General features: G+C 33.9%; 1 long non-coding RNA gene across 1 annotated transcript; it reads right to left on the bottom strand.

Moving 5' to 3' along the window:
* Positions 1–1,120, bottom strand: LOC131949999 (uncharacterized). The gene is made up of 3 exons (XR_009388271.1): positions 616–1,120; positions 124–184; positions 1–35 (listed from the first exon to the last, which is right to left on the bottom strand). It is a non-coding gene; the product is annotated as an uncharacterized LOC131949999 (long non-coding RNA).
* Positions 1,121–6,000: the final 4,880 nt, after the last annotated feature.

Below are 6,000 nucleotides of genomic sequence, written 5' to 3'. Positions count from 1 at the left end.
CTTCACATTGTCCTTGTTCTTCTTGATTTTCACAGCTGCAACAATATTTAATTTTTTTTAAACAATATGCTTGACTGAACACTAAGAATAATTATCACAAAAAATTTGTTAAAATAAACCTACACTTGGCATCTTTTCTCCTTGCTGTTAAAAGGAAATCCTTTATTTCTTGGATTTGTTTAGGCTGAAGAAAGAAAATACAAGGATGATAACTAAACTGATCTAACATTAGCAACATATGCAAAACATATACTTAAAAAGTATTATACAAATAAGCTGTCTTAGTCTGAGTATAATTCAATAATTTACAAACAAATGACAAATCAAAGCTAGAAAAACTTAAATATGCACCATTGCTATTATTTGATTTAAACTTTTAATCAGCTTTTTAAAATATAGTCAGATGTAATCTCAATTTATTTTATTTTTGAAAAACAAAATCTAAAGAACAATTAACTATAACAGCAAGTTTAAGAATTACGAAAAACAAGTAAAATCTGAACACATTGTTCAAATAGTTCAGAGGTCACAAAGTAGTACAACATAGAAATTAGAAGATGTTCAACTATAAATTAGAAGGATTAAAATAATTTTAAAATATAAAATTAAACTCACCATGATTGTGGTTCCTGGGGAAATAAAATAAAAGGAAATTAATTATTAACTAAATGTATTATTCTTAAAAAAAGTTGTATATGATGCAAGATTAGCTCAGGCTTGAGTACACAAAAAGGCAACTTCTCACCATACAACATGTAAGAGAGGGCAAGTTCCATTGTGTCATCATAGCTAAATAAAGTAGTGTTTGCCAAAACCAATAAATGCAAATGACAAGCTTAAATAAAAATGAACAGGACGGAAGCAGGTAAATTTTTAAGATAGACAGATTTTAAAACAAAAACAATGTGGCGCAACTTATTAATTTTTTTTCTTCTATAGGGAAAAGAAAGGATTGTTAATCTTAACTCCCCAATATAACAGACATAGCAAAATACAAAATTTCATTATGCTGTTTAATTCACATTAGCTCAGGCTTGAGTACACATAAGGCAACTTCTCACCATACAGCATGTAAGAGAGGGCAAGTTCCATAGTGTCATCATTGCTAATTTAGATGTTTGGTAAGCAAAAATCAATAAATGCTTGAAAAGTTAAAAAAAAATAAACAGGATGGAAGCACCTTCATTATATGATATACAAAAACTAACTAAAAATATAAAAAGATTGATGCAACAGCCTATTAAATTTTTACGCTCTATGGTGGGAAATAAAGTGATGATCACTAACCCCCACCCCCCATAACAGACATAGCATAGTAAAAAAATATGCATCTAATTCACATTAGCTCAGGCTTGAGTACACAAAAAGGCAACTTCTCACCATACAGCATGTAAGAGAGGGCAAGTTCCATTGTGTCATCATAGCTAATTAAATATTTTGATGCTCATATTTTGAGTCAGTCTGTTTTTATTTTATTTGCCAGTGATTTAAACAATACAGGAATGAAGATATCTTTAACACATAGGATTTATATAAAGCACGACTTTAAACTAACCAAATTAGTCAATAGACAGACCAGATTTGGGAATTCAAAATATGTAATGCAATGGAAATCATAATAATTTTAAGGTTATATGGGGGGGGGGGGGGGGGGGGGGGGAAGAGAGAAATCTAGTGGCAACACTATGACTATGTAGCTATTTTTCAAAATAATTAGCAGGGGTAAAAAAAAATGTGTACAACAAAAAAAAAGTGCATTCTTAAATATCACCATGAATTAGCTCAGGCTTGAGTACACATAAAGGCAACTTCTCATCATACAGCAAGTAAGAGAGGGCAAGTTCCATTGTGTCATCATTGCTAATTAAATGATTATTTAAGTAAAAAAATAAACACATTTAGCATGCAAGAAGAATGGGAACAGCTATCGAGCAGTTTTGACAATGCCAGATTTAAATGGATTATTAGCTCAGGCTTGAGTACACAAAAAGGCAACTTCTCATCACACAGCAAGTAAGAGAGGGCAAGTTCCATTGTGTCATCATTGCTAATTAAATGATTATTTAAGTAAAAAAATAAACACATTTAGCATGCAAGAAGAACGGGAACAGCTATCGAGCAGTTTTGACAATGCCAGATTTAAATGGATTATTAGCTCAGGCTTGAGTACACAAAAAGGCAACTTCTCATCACACAGCAAGTAAGAGAGGGCAAGTTCCACTGTGTCATCATTGCTAATAAAACTTGAAAATTGACCAACTTCTTAAATTTTTTAAAACTAAAAGTTATCAAAAACAGGATGTAAGGAGAACCTATAAGAATAACTAACAAAATGTATGACCAACTAAAATTTAAAGCATTTTCTTTTCTTAAGGAAAAAGACACAAAGGTGCTAATTGTTACTTGAAATTATGAACACTGCAGCTGTGACTTGAAATATATTAAACCAAGCAGCACTAAACAATGTTAAATTAAAAGTCTCAAATTTCCATATCAGAAGTATGCCATTCTAAAAATAAAATCTCGTACCAAGTCAGCTTTGCTAAAACTAGAAAATATGAACATAGAAAATTAGCTCAGGCTTGAGTACACATAAGGCAACTTCTCACCATACAACATGTAAGAGAGGGCAAGTTCCATCGTGTCATCATAGCTAATAGTAATATATTTTAAACATAGGCCTAGATAAAACAATCATAAAAAGTTTAGGCCTACATAACCAAATAAAAAGTAATGATCTTGAACCAAGTAAAAACTAAAAAAATATTTTGGCCTATTTATTGATATGCTAACTTCAAGTTTTAGAAGGCCGATGCTAGCCGGAAAAAGATATGCATGCGCAATGTAAAGAAACTACAACTTGCCATCGCGGAGATGTTTTTGATGGTATTGCGCATGCGTGTGTTTACAACCACAGAACCCTAACACCAAACCTATCCCTAACCATAGGTCACTGCACATGCGCAGAGCTATCTTTTGCTGACTAAGTGGAGATGTTGGGGAGAAAAATCTGAGTAGTCACTTCGGTTTTAGAATGTCTTTTAGCTCAGGTATGAGTACACAAAAAGGCAACTTATCACCATACAACATGTAAGAGAGGGCAAGTTCCATTTAATCATCACTGCTAAATAGACATTCACCAAGCAACATTTAAAAAAAATTAATATTCTAGGTCTATGTATTAATCATAATGTTTTAACGTCAGATAATACCACAATAACAATCTTAAAGCGGGCGCAAAATTAGGCCTACTGGGATCTGGTACACAGTAATCACTAATCCAAACCTGGGATGTGTTACTGTACTTTAATGAGTTAGATCTACGTGTCCAGTAAGTTCAATAACACCACAGATCTTAAAAACGTATGAAAAGGGGTGCCTTGTTTTGCAAGTCAAATTTTCTGACATTGATTATTCATTATTCCAATACACATTTCTAGACATGCCAACAAGTTGAGATTTAGGTAAACCTCCATTTTAGCGTATTTTATTCCCAGCTTCACGTTCACCTCCAGTTGAGCGTATTATAAACACAACCGAAACACACAAAAAACTTCAGGAAAACACTAGATTTACTTACTTTTTTAATGAATGTGATTTTTAATTAGAAAAGGTAAAAAAAAAAACAACATAAAAAGCATTAGAACTGTTCCAATTAAATATCGAATCTTGTGTAATCGTCAGCGGGAGAAAAATCCTTACACGGTCGCGGGTTCACCGTGAGTTCACATTGACATTGAATTATCAGCATACGTCATAGCTCGGGCAATTGCTATTTGAAATTGTGTTGGCCTCAGTTTTGGGGTCATTGTAAGTTCATTAATGTTTATTTATAGTATCATGCCTGGGAGATACTTGTAACAATACAAACTTAATCGCCTTGCAATTGTGAGTTACGTTTACGTACTTCACCCATTGCCATGAAAATTCTGACACACGAACATTGCACATTCAATATTATAAATTTGGATTTTTCTCAAGTTTTAACTTTAACAAAACTAAATTATCAGACAAAATCTAAAACAAAGTCAGTCTCTTTGTTTTTTTTAATTCATTTTTATTAATTTGTTAAAACAAAAATACAATACAAATAGGCCTAACTGAATCGTGTTTTCCTAATGTTTTGGTGTGTTTCGGTTGTTATAATAAAATACGCTCAACTGGAGGTAAACAAGCAGCGGAGAAATAAAATACGCTAAAAAAAATGGAGTTTTACCGAGATTTATATTCTAGAGATCTAGATCTAGTAGTAGTGAGGCTTACATCTAATTACCTAGATCTAGAACTGAACAACATCTAGAATTCTATGTGATCTAGATAGGTTGTTGGATGGAAAGTAACTTTAAAAAAAACTACACCTAGATCTAGAATCTCGATTTCAACCTCATATGATTTAATCACGAATAAAATACAGATTCTGCGTAATCATATAACTTAGAAAAATCAACAACGAAATAGATAATAGAGAGTTATGTAAAATAATTAAGTATAATATAGAAGAGTATTTTTACACCGATTAATTGGATTATGTGCGATTGAAAAAAACCCTCAAAAATTTCATTACCTTGCTCTGGCGGAACAACAACGAAAAGGAAGTGGATGAACCAATCGGCCAGAATCGTTTTCCGGTTCGGTTTTTTGGGGTCTAAAGATGAAAATGAATTCTTAGGCCTAGCTAGACCTAGTGGATGTCTAGTCTAATGTAGTCTATTTGATCTAGAAATCTATATTCACGGTGTCTAAATTTATACTTTCAGATAGATATTTCAATTCAGTATGATATCTAAGCATCTCCTTTTTAAAAGAAATTTAGAAATTAAATAGATCTATAGTTGATATGATATAGATCTACTTTAAATGAGTCACATTACAACTTAGGCCTAATAGATAGATAGAACTAAACTGTATAGACCTAGATCTAGATCTACTATATTTCTGGATTTTATAAAATAAGCCTATTGTTATCACATTCTGTTATTTTTCTGTTTACCCAAAATACATAGCCAGTGTTTCTTCCAGACTTCTGTCTTCGGGGGGAGGGGGGGGGGGGGCGGTCTACATTTTGCGGGGTGGGGGGGGGGGGGGGGGCGGGCGGACACAAACAGCAGTTGGTGCAATAAAGATAGTTTAAAAAATATATGATAAATTTAAAAAAATGAAAAAGTTTGAAATAGATTGTGTCATTCTTTATATATCAGGCAAGCGAATGATAGGTAATTAGAAACTTTCCATTTTCAACTAGAAGATCTATGAGTAGGCCTACAATTTAGTGATTGATAGTTTACATAATAATAATAATAATTAGTCACAGAGGCTGGGGGGGGGGGGGGGGCATCGCGGGCGTCGTCCATATGGGGTGCCAAAAGGGATATAATTTTTTAACTCATTGTAAGTTGGTAAGCTACAATTTATTTATTTATATACAGTCACAGTTAAGAAAATATACGGAGACAAGGCTTTACACACTGATTTAACAGTTTTCTACCTCAACTGTGTGACAGTAAAATTAAAACGCTTACGTCAGTGCCCGGTAAAAACCACTCATAAAAGCCCCCCCCCCCCCCCCCCGTGGGGGGGGGGGGGTTTACACAAACTTAAAGCGGAAGGATTTACACTGGACTGCTGACAATATAAGTAGATACATCTTTTTATAACAGAAAAAGAAACCAACAGTAGCAACGCGTACTGTACGCTTGTGTAACAGTAAAAGCATATCATTAGTTTAAAACAGGGGTCTCCAAACTACGGCCCGCGGGCCAGATGCGGCCCGCGAGGTCGTATCATCCGGCCCGCGGAGATCTTTTTTTCCACGGAAAAAAAACGTTTGTTGGTGATGGCTGAGGAACTTTGCCCAGAAAAACCAAAGACATGCCTGGAAGAAACTGCCCCCCCCCCCCCCATGAAATTTGATAGTTAATGCGGCCTTCGGACTGAAATGTTTGGAGACCCCTGGTTTAAAACATAAAAATAAATGCAAATGTTCTACCCTTAAAACTTACA

This window comes from Physella acuta, unplaced genomic scaffold (assembly GCF_028476545.2).
Source record: "Physella acuta isolate Inbredline_101_S28 unplaced genomic scaffold, ASM2847654v3 ptg000727l, whole genome shotgun sequence".
Lineage (NCBI taxonomy): Eukaryota > Metazoa > Mollusca > Gastropoda > Physidae > Physella > Physella acuta.
This window is presented reverse-complemented; position numbering and strand designations above follow the sequence as displayed.